Genomic DNA, 12328 nt, shown 5'->3' with positions numbered 1-12328 from the left:
TATTAATGAAACCTAGTTTGGAAGCTGTTTTCGTATAAATAGCAAGGATTACTACTGCCATAATTTCGAATATTTACATAATTTGATCGTAAAAAATGTATGAATTTGGTTGGTGAAAATATTGACTAAAGTACTGAATAACAACTGTCGTCAACTCACTCCCGGATGAGTACGCTTAATTTGAATTTGATTTTTCACTCGGCCAGATATGCGAACTTTGGCCTATGTTTGATAAATTACTTACAGAAAACTCATTTCTGTTGCTTATTTTTATGAAAACAGTACGACATGTCAACAATGTCGTGGAAAACAATCTAAAATTACCTGTTGTTATTTTTGGTTTTAGAACTAAGACCACTATAGGAACATGCCTATTTTGCGTACCTATAATGAGACTATCGTAAAATAAAACTTAAAAATGCATAAATATTGTCAAAAGGCAAATGAGTTTAGGAAAACAATAACATTTCATAATAGTTATGTTGAAAAACTAATAATTTCAATATTATGTTGTCATTTGGAACGTTAACAGAAATATGAGTTTCGTTCTGAAATCCTAAGGATTTTTGAAAAATATTGACACATTTAACAAAATAATAGATTTTTCGGTCACTAAGTAACGGAATGGCCCCATTTATCTTTTGGATCTTTTGTAAAAAGCCAGAGAACATTTCACACTAACATAAATAACTTAAGTACTTTTAATTTATCGTATGGAACGCTTTTTTGTGCAATACCACCACTATAGGTACGTTTACCCTAGATCTTATACGTTTAAGGTACATTTTCATTTTCAAACAGACAGCAACTGATTCTATTAAAGATCATATTTAGTATCAACGACTCTGAAGCTAGTGTATTAATAACTGGAAGAACTAAACCAGTTTTCGGCAGTGGACGTATTTTCGGCAGAATAAATTTTGCAAAAACGCATTACAAATTGTCTCAAAGCGCATTTTGACTTTAAAATATGCCCTTTTGTTATTTATTCATACAGTTTCACATGAATTCCTTGCGTATTTTTCGAAATATCAAACAAAATATGCAGATTTAACATTTTTCGGCAGCTTTACTGTCATCCAATAGTTTGCCAGGTTTTCATTATTAAGAGAGCCAGAACAGTAAACCAATGAAAGTGTGTTTTTTATGCAAATGCTATGGTAGAATGATGCCACTTTGAATTTTAAAATTACGATAAACGAGTTTTTTTCACTTTAAATTCTGCCAAAAAAAGAAACACGGTTAATGTGGATTTTTAACAGTTCAAACTACGACAAATCTAAACCATTGCAATCCGTATGTCGACAAATATTATAAGAATTCTTGTATGAAATATAACCAATTTCAGCAATAATTTAAGAGAAAAATAATTCTTGTATCCTACATTTCAGGACCCTCGAATTTTAGCAAACATAAATGGTATTTGTCAATCGGTTCCAATTTGCTCTAAATTTTCAATCAGAATCGTTATCTTTTTGTCTGTCACTTGTGCCTATGAATCAAAAATGCCGATCTCAATTCACGTCCCCACGAAAAGCCACTTCCCATCCGATCGTTCAATCGTTTCAATTAAAACAATACTTTTTCTCGCACAAAAATGCTCAATTAAAACCAATTTACAGGAAGCCCAAACAATCCAAACTGCCCAAACTCTAAAACCCCCCACGCGGCACACAATGAAGCAATGCATTTCCTGTGCATTATTTAACCCACACAAATTGATACATTCCACCGGTTGCAGTTCAACCGGAAGGATGCATGTTGAAAGCAAAACCAATGGAAAACTAAAAAAAACCCTCCCACACACACACACACTTCAATCACAGACAGGCGCGTGGGCTGGCAGACAACACAGCCATTTCCATACCTTAACCACGAGAAAAACCACTCGCTCGGTTTACAGGTGCGTGAAAATGATAGATGAAGGTTCCCGCTCGATCCTCCATCTTCTTGCCGGGCATTTCGTCCCCTTTCGTCCTGTTGTGGGTCGAGAAAAATCTGTACATGGCGGAGAGGCCACCCATGTTTTGTACGTGTGTATGGGGAAATTGATTACAATACAACGCGCCGTGGACGCGTGGCAAAAAGTGCACCGTGCATCGTGAAACAGCATAGTCAACAACCCCTTTCCATCCATTCCGTAGGAGTAAATGAGCGAACGGGCGAGTGCTGGCGCCATATGGAATATGCACTGTTGCGTAAATTAAAATTGTCGGCCACTTCGGCTTGGTTGCCGCCGGCATGTTGTCCTTCCCTTCTGGACGCTGTGCTCTCTTGCTTGCTTTCAACCCATTCAAAACGGGGGAGGTCAGTGAAGCAATCAATATAGCAACCGTCCGGCAAGAATGGCACTCAAACGTATCGGAAAATGGAACGCACCAAAGTCTCCCGCCAATCCAAGCAGTGCACACTTGCCCTAACCTCAACAATAATTTATGAACGGGGACGACACGAAGGACGAAATGTGTCTTTAAAGTCGCTAGCAAAAGTCACATTTATTGTTGAAAGGAAAAATTCATCGAAAAAAGGAGAACGAGTTGCTCATTGGGGGGGGGGAGAGGAATAAACAATAATCACTTAATCAACCAGGATCAGGCTCATAATTGAATTGTTACCGGTCCATCCAGACGCTGGTAATTAACAATTAATATCGCAACAGCACGTTCGAACCAACCGGCAAGGCCAGCCAGTGCCAAATGTGCCAAATGGAAAGCAAAGTGAGAGAGAAAAAATAATAGCTGGTTCTTTTGGCTCATTTCCATTTACTGTCCACGAAAACAAGCTATCGTGTGGACATTAGATTTTACTTGGAAAAATGAATTATAGTTGCGTTCTTGAATGTTGAAAGCATGATGAGTTATGTCCCTTTTTCAAGCCGTTGCTTCATCTAGACTGGAGTTGTACAAATTCCAGACCATTTTTTAGGTTAGTAGGGAAAATGTGGGTTCAGTAACTAAACCGAATGCCCTAAAAGGAACATATATTCAAGTTTCTCATTATTTAGATTGATCATTCTGATACCATTAATTTTTTTCTCATCTCAACCTGTAACTATTTTATTGCTTTTTTAAAGTTTCATCTATTATTTACAAAATCTGCGGTGAACTTTTCTTAAGTGAACTTCTTTCCATTAGTGAGTAATTTAATTCATTTTGGTTTAATTTTTGAAAGCATAAATTTGGCAAAAAAATTATTATTATTGTAAACACTTTTGTTCATTTTTCTGCTCATATTTCAGTTTCATACTCTTGTATTCATGTTTTTGCATTTGACGTATTGCATTTGACGTAAGTTGAATGTAAAATGTCTTCCATTTGGCAAATACAGTGAACCCTCTCTTATTTGAGAGGCGATGGGACTGTCGAATAAGAGGGGTTTTCAAATTACAGAGGTTGAAAGTGAATGAAAGGTCCATACAAACAAGAAAGAGACAGAACATTTAGTATGCAGCCTTAACTGTTGCTATAGGAAACTGCGAACAGAATCGCTAATTTGAGCATACATCTTTCAATAACCATGGCAACACCATACTCAAATAAGAGGGACACAGATTTCAGAGGTTTTCCAAATTAGAGGAACAAAAATGTACTGGAAATCAAGGGACTGTGCAAAATGTTCAAATAAGAGAGGTTTTTCAAATTGGAGAAGTGTCAAATAAGAGAGGGTTCACTGTATTTATTTCAAATTGTTCTGAATGATTTAAGATATTTAAAATTATGCTATTTAAATTGTTTAAAACCCGATTCCGATTCCGTGTTCGAAATCAATTCCGGAACCGATTCCGATGCTAGAATCGATTCCGAATCCGGAGTCGATTCCGGAGTCGATTCCGGAGCCGATTCCGGAGTTGGTTCCAGAGCCGATTCCGGAGTTGGTTCCGGAGCTGATTCCGATTCCAATATCTCAGCTCAGGAGCTCAGGAATCGATTCCAGGATCGGAATCGGCTCCGGAATCGATTCCAGGATCGAAATCGGCTACGGAATGAGAATCGTCTCCGGAATCGGAATCGACCTGGGAATCGGTAACGGAATCAGGCTTGACTTCAGAAATGGAGTTAGCTCCAGAATGAGAATAAGTTTTTGAATTGGAATAAGACGTGTGGGAAGTGAAATAAGTCCGGGAATCTCCATGTGAATAGATCATTTACAAGTAAATTTTGATTTAAATTTTAAATTTTAATTTCTTTGTCGCTATCAACACGTAGCATCACTGGACCCAAACGCCTATTCATATGAAGATGCCGAAACCGACTCCGTTTCGAAGCCAATTCTGATTTCGAAGTCAATTCCGATGTCGGAGCCGATTTTGATTCCGGAGCCAATTCCGGAGCTGATTCTGATTCCGGAGCCAAATTCGATTCCAGAGCCGATTCCGATTCCGGAGCCGATTCCGGAACCAATTCCAGAACCGATTCCAGAACCAATTCCGAAGCTGATCCCGGACCTACTATCCGGAATCGATTCCTGAAAACATCAGAGCTAGCCGGAATCGATTCCGACTAAATTTTCATTTTTCCCATCACTACCCTGCACAGTCCCTTATGAGCACTTATCGGAACACTTTTTTCTCTCATCGTTGAAGACACTCTTCAGCTGTGTTCCTGCAAAAAATCATACCGATATCATTTAAAATCTTGCATAATGAATGCATAAATGTGATAACAGGTATGAAATTTATGCGGTCCACTGAAAGTCGGACAGTCTATTGCTATTATTGGCCAATATGGTGCTAAAATCATTTGATATCAGTTGTTATTGACCCATCGACTATTTCGGGAGGTCTGCGTATTGCATAAGCGCTCTATGACCTTAATTGGCCAAATACCGTATCTGCAAGCTTCCAACAGAAGTAGTTTAGTAAAAATATTCTTAATGTTTTTCATAATTTTAGAGCTACTTCATCTTTTTGATGTATCAGAAATGAAGGAGTAGTGCAAATTTACTGCCTAGCCTGCCATTTAAGGCCTAATTGGCTCAATGTCGTTTTTCATTATTTAGGTAGAATAATTACTGCTTCGAATTGGTGACTAATTTTGTTCCTGGCTTGGTTACTGAGTGTGTTTGAACATGTTAATAACATAAATGAAATCTATTTTTAGCAAGGCAATGATTAAGACTTAGAGCCACAAGCGCTCATGCATCCCCATAACTTCTTAGATACCCTACCATGCACAATGGCGTTAAGCATGAATATTCCTTCTGGATTTTAACAGTCTACACGACATTTTACGCATAAAAACTAATGTTTTTGTTTGATTGATGCATACATTCTAAATAAATTCTAACTTAAAAATGCAATTCTAAGGATTGATTGACAGTTTTTCTTAATCTTTAAACAAAATGTAGCTTTCTTACTAGTGTAAAGCCTATAGAAATAAATTGGTTACAACCGATAGCTTTGACGCGACCTTCCACTATTTTCTTGTTGATTTTTTGTTCTTATCAATTGATTGCGTTCACGTAGTCTTGAGTTCGATGTCTCAAACATGAATAGTTATGTTTTCATTCAAACCCCTCGCAAAACGGAAGATTTTGATTACTTCTCCACATGGTTGTATTCAAATATTTACTTAATATTCATTTGATTATTCTCTTTTACTTGTATAATGTAGAAAAACTGACAAAATTTGCTCGATAACTTCATTACTGATACTTTTTAATAATTTCATCACCTTAAACCTATGATTACAATAATATCCTTTTCAAAATTACTCTTATCAAGTTGGATTGGAAAAGGTAAAAGCAAATTTAAACAAAATCAAACTTTGCAAAACATTCTTAATAAACCACAATTCTAACACTTTTCGTACCAGAAAGCGTTCCAAACGTTTTCTTGGATCATTCTAGCCAATTTAATCCTTCTAGAAACCAGATAATTAACTCAATTATTTAACGATCATCCCTGTCCAGCAAGTAACACGGTGGCCAAACACCAATTGACCTATCGCCAAATCGCCCCTTTGCTCCTTGGGTCCCATTATGATCGCTTTAATCACCTTTTTTTCCTACGGACGATTGACTACCGCCGGAATTACTGTCCACCACGACGATCCAGACAAAAAAGGACCAATCTTGTCGTTCTCCTTCCCAATTCCCACGTAATATTAAGCACGCTTCGCCCTATAATCGGTGACAACAACCAAGAATCTCTTCCTTTCCGCAGTTGCTGCACACACATTGCTTCACGCGCGCATCGCTGCACTTGTTTCGGATTTTTTTCTATTACCCTTTTCACCTCCAATCACCAAACAAAAAAAAAAATGTCGAGACGTCGTGTTGTGTCGAGTTAAATCCAAAAACGAAGCAGAAAGCTCGTGTCTAGCGGCCGTGTAGTTTCCCATGGTAGCACACCGCATGACGCTCCCATGTCTGAAGAATGCCTTTGATTGCCATTATAAGCGCCATTATAGCAGCATTCCGTCTATAGCAGGGGAAAAGGGAAGAGCTAGAGAGTTCCAGCGGTGAACCCAAAATAAAAGAATAACCTCAAGATGACTTCATGCAACGGTAACACGACATTAAAGAAGAGAAAATCCGAAGCGAATGCCAGACCCTCCAGCCAGCCAGGAACGGGAGGAGGTTCTATTTCGCAAATTTCCATTTTCACTTTCCAGTTCAAGGATGCGCCCTTGGCGAGCGGGCGCCTCATGTGACCAAAAGGGTACTTAAGAAGCGAAAGGAAGAAAAAAATCCAACCGATTGTATATGGAAAATCCTATCAAAATTCTCGGTTCCGCATTGGCGCACACTTTTACCATCCAAACCCTTGGCCCTGCTGGAGAATTATTACGCCAGACAAGCTTTTTGTGCGGCCACCACCACTGATTCAAGGTTTTCTAAATCACAATGAAGTAGTTTTTGCACTTTTCTTCTCATTTCCTGGAATTATCGTTTTCCCCTTGCTACAACCAAACACCCAGGAGCTGCATTTTCATAAATCTATTCAAATACCTTCTTGTACCATTCAATCTTTCGGTGGAGCTTTTTTTACGCTACCAAAGAAGACACACAGCCAAGAAGGACACTCTAAAAATATAAGAAACGATCCCGGCCGGCGCTCTCTTCCTGTGTATCGCGCACCTGAAAGCGTCTCGCTTCGAAGCCACCGGTGACCATAAAGCCCAAATCCACTTACCCGTTATGTACTACAGATTCAAGGGAAAAAAACAACTGCACAAAAAAATAACGGACCTACCAACGGTCTTGTCTGTAAACGACGAAACACCGGACCGGAAAAACCCGCCGCCGACAGAAGCCGGTGAGTAAAAAAGAGGCGAAAAAACCGTCATATTACTTAAAATAAAATTTAATGGTTAATGTAATTTTGAGCTTTCCACCGTTGCTTTCCGTAGCTGCTCGGTGCCATCTCTCCCAGAGGAGCACAGATAAATGGTCACCCCGGGTAGGGGCATCCATTTCATTTGCCTTTGGTGCCCGTTTGTGCCGCGCTGCACCATTTCCTTTGCGGCAAAAACAACCGCGGAGGGAAAGTTCGCGGCCTCTTCTCCATTTTTTTTCCCCCGTTACGTTTGGAGAAAGGTAATACCACGTGTTAACATTTTACCCGGGTGCGTACAATTTATAAAGGCGCAATGTTTTACCTGCTTTGGTGTCTTTGGATGTGTTTTTTGTATAATTCTTTTACAAAAAAAGCCATGAGAATCATATTTTACAGCTGCGACAGTGTGTTCTGTTGCTTTATTTTGACACGGAGAGAAGAGAGTACAGCTGCCAGCTTCTTAGGCTAGATAAGCTGAGCCACACACACGAATCTGAGATTTTGTCGTCCTGCCCCTGTTCTCTTACAACCACGCACGTGGTTCACGCTCTTTAAAGCGTAGCCCCAATGTAATAAAGATATTTAAAATGACTTTCAGTTTTCTAGTTGGACATGGGGGAGGAATTATGAAATCTTTATCAAAAAAGATCTCAACATTGGAACTAAGCCGACAAGTGGTTTTTGAAGTCCCTCTTACTCGGTGGTTCCAACACATCTTTCATCGCAAACAACAGCAGTTTTCCGACAGAGGGAACTGGCTCAACCTAGCGCTTATCGTCTTGATCAATCGTTTATTTTGGTTTCATAAAGTAGAGTCGGAGCGGTTTATTGCGTAGTGAGGGATAATTTATGTGTTTACTGCACAATAATAAGAATGCAATGACAATGTTTTGATGAAACAGAGAGGGAAAAAAAGAAAAATATTGCACGCGGTCTCATCAAACTTGGTGATTACATCTACGTATGACATGATTTATAAGCAACATCTTACAACAACAAGCTCACTTACAATTCTTAGCATAGTTTGTTCATTGACATCACGTGACAACGTAATAATTTAAAAAAAAAAGAATCTCGTTTAAACCCTATCATTTAGACTTTTTACTTGTCCAACCAAAATTGTACTGAAAATAATAAAAAAATAGCAATTAATTCTTAATTCTTAAATTCTGAAGACTCCTTTGTGGAAAACGGCATTGTAGTAGCGATGAAAGATGTGTTGGAATAACCAAACTTTCTCTCTAAAGATATATGATAAAGATTGGCATGAAAAACACACGTATACAGGGTTTCCTACGATTTATTGGTTGGTTCCCGTATTTTTTTCTTTTTTTTATTTATTTATTTTTCATTATTTATTTATTTATTTATGTATTTATTTTTTTATTTATTTTTTGTGTGTTCTCGCGAATTTTTGGGATTTTCTCAGAATTTGTTGGTTCAATTGTATTGATATCCAATCGGACGATACCAATAAATTATGAGAACGAACCAAAAATCTATGGAATAAATCGTGAGAAACCCTGTATTTAATGCGTTAATTTGGGAATTTGGGAAGATTGGCTCAGTTACAGGGCTACACAACGCAATGTCACAGGAGGATCGATCCTGTGCCAAATCCAGTTCAAAAACCAATGCTGAACTCTTAATGCACCTGTTACTGAAAGTTACTAAACGGGACCGACCCCGAACTGGTCCTGGAAGAGATATATAATCAATACTGACCCTGGAACTGGTAAAGAATCTATATCAGTTCTTGGGGATCAGACCTTGAATTCATTTGGGTTTTGAAGCTGGTCCTGACTTTTTTACCAATTTTCGTCTGGTGGACGAACCATTTCCATTAGTAGTATTTTCTATCCTTTCTACTACTAACCTCAAACCACATTAGACACCACTTCAGATTGAACTAAAACAAAACAATGAAAACACAGTAACATGATAAGCTTTACTTACCATAGTTCAGCTACCGGTCGCTTTAGTATTCCCTTAAAATCCAAAATTCGTCATCGTGGCTACCCCACGCGCCAATGGAAGACCTTTTCGCCGTTGATTGCCAGACGTGCAGTGCACAATACGCTATTCTATATTCTTTTATTTCTCGTGTCACCCTAAACCAGCTTCCGGGTGGCTTCGGGATGAGCTCCACCGCGTGCGATAAATCAAATTTGTTTGCTCGTCGTTTGTTGCGACCCTCTTACGTATAAGCAACCACCACCAGCAACACCAACACAGACACCGAACCGACCGACCGACGATCACGCATTACACTTCACGCGCCACACCGAATTAGACGTCACGCAACAAGACCCCCAAGCGCTGCAGCGTGAAATAAAAGCGCAAACACGCACACACTCAGCTGGGAAGCTTTTGCCGCCCACCAGCACCGAAAGGTAATCCGAAACTCACATACACCTCCAATGCAGGAATAGGCCTGCTCACACCGGACAGCCGGGCTCCAATACACGATCAATGATTAATGGAACAAATAGCGCGTCACACGCACACCGGAGCGAAGCGATCGGTTTTCGGCGCGTTAGACTGCAGCCGCATCGTTCGCAATAATCTGCCCCGCACTCTTTGCACCTAAATCCTGCACACACAAGCACAATCAAACGCACTTTGGTCCTTGGCACCGGCAATGCCTCAAGGACCTCGTCGTCAGCAATCGCCCTCGCTGCCGCTTTTTGTACTCATTATCAACACAACGCACGTACCCCGCGTGTACACGTAAGGAAGACACACTACCACGCTACGAGACGAGAGCCTGCCTCTACACAGCTTCCTCTACATACACGGTAACTACACGTTTCAATACACATTCACGAAACGTCGTTCCCGTACGTACACCGTTTGGCCGTAACGCACGAACGTACAGGACACAGGCACCACACCGGACGACGCTCGAACCACTACTGAACAGCACTTCTGCGCGTAAGGAAGGTGTTGGCACGGTCTGAATCGGAATGTGTTGTTTACAGTAAAACGCTGTACGGAAAATGCCACGCCGGAAAATGAGTTCCCCCAATGAGCACTCACTCTCTCGGAAATGAGATATACAAAAGATGGAGAGGAAAAAGCGTTTTGTAAACAGAGCGTGAGTGTCCAACATTCCTAGAAGCACTCACTCACTCAGGCATCCCACGCGCGTTACCGGCCGGTTTCCGGTTGTTACAACGGAAACGTGACACCGTGGCCGTTTTTATGCGGGCGAAAAGGGGAATTTTTTTACAGGGGATTTAAAGGTGACAAACACGCGTATGTTGGTTGTTTGGGCATGTTCGTCCTTGCTGAGCCAAACCGATACTGGGATTTTTTGTTGCTTTCTCTATTTAGCTTCAAAGCCGTTTTGTGTTTGAGTTCCGGCCGGGTGTGTGTGTTTGATTAAGGCGCAATGTAAGGCGGGAGAGCGTGATGTGTGTGTGATTGTTGCTACACCGGATGTTTGCTAATCGTACCAAAACGTTAAAGGTATTGAGCGGAGAATGGTTTTCGAAGCAGTTTAGAACGATTGACGCACCTTCAATAAGGAAAGGAAGCAAAATGTCATCAAAACACAGCATTTGCTATGTTATTGTATATCAAAACTAGCCTTTAATTGTTCTATAAGCGCATTTGCTCTATGGGAATGACACGTGAGTCTATTTACATAGAAAAAAAACCACAAGAACCAAATAAAGAAAGTCAAAAATTCATAAAAATATAGTTTTAGCAACACAAATTGAATGAATTATAATTAAGTGTGGAATTTTATTATAAAAATTTCTTATCAATAAACCACCTTGTACAAAACAACGTGCTCAAGGGTTAATTTTAACCCGACCAAGAATCAATCAGGGATTCAACCAAAGGGACAGAATTAACGGAATGAAATAGACTGGTGGTCAGTTTTTTTTAAAGAAGCTCTCGCTTCTTTCAAAAGAAGCGAAATAGATTACAGAGTTCCAATAGGGTCAATAAATGGTGGGACAAAACTCCATTGGAAACTCTGCATTTCGGGTAAAAGTTGTCCCATCACTTTAATTTTGCATTTAGCAAACCCTGTACTCTAAAAGATTCTGATAAAAGGACCGTTGGCAACAATCGTCTTTAACACCTGTTATCTTTTCAATTATTGCTAAAATGTAAGGATAACTTTATCAATATGTTTTCTCACCTTTTTCAAGCTCTTTCCCAAACAAGGGCACAACTCTCAAATGTATCCCCGCCCGTTCCTATCGACAACAAAGTCAAAGATCATTTCCGGAAACGATATCCAAACCTAACTTGGGATCGTACCCGCATCATTACCTTCTATCCTTCGTTCCCAACGACCTACTACAAAAACCCCTTTTGCTTTCGTGTAGCTAAACCTTTTCCGGTTCCCATCATTTGCCCTTTAGTATCCTCTTTCTCTGAATATGAACATTATCCTAACACCTCGTCCTTGTATCATTCCTTCTACCTGGAGATCAGCTGGGGTATAAGCCCTACCCGACAACCAAAATGAACACCTCTCATCCCACCGAAGAAAGTCATTAGGCCTCCCAGAAGATGAGAAATGAAAGTTGAACAACAGAAACCTACGTACACATAATATCCAGGATGGCCTGCAGACGAAATGTTGCGGTTCTGTAGTAAAGCCATACACACACAATGAAACACTCCCCCAGTATTCTTATTCCTTTCTCCAATGCAACCCAAAATGGAGAAAAGTATTTCTAAAGGATTTTTCATTCCAGCCCATCCCACAACACATCCTGGAACGGTGAGCTGGAACTGGAAGCGACAGGTTAAATTCCATTGGGAGTAATAAAACCACCCATTCCCTTTTCTCAAGTACTAGCGGGTGTGCGTGTGTGTAACGGAGAAAAAGACTCCACCGGCAACAGAGCGTGATGTGTGGATGTTTATAATTTTGCGCACCCTCTTCTTCGACGCCGGAGGATTGCGGTTTACTTGTCCCTCACCTCAGAAAGCCAAGAAATGTCAAGATGTCACACAAATATGCACTCATTTTCGACGACAACGACGACCTGTCGATTGCAATGTACCTTCCCTTTCCTTTCC

This window comes from Anopheles gambiae, chromosome 3, assembly GCF_943734735.2.
Source record: "Anopheles gambiae chromosome 3, idAnoGambNW_F1_1, whole genome shotgun sequence".
In the NCBI taxonomy this organism is placed as follows: domain Eukaryota; kingdom Metazoa; phylum Arthropoda; class Insecta; order Diptera; family Culicidae; genus Anopheles; species Anopheles gambiae.
The sequence above is the reverse complement of the archived record's forward strand: the minus strand, read 5'-3'. Positions refer to the sequence as shown.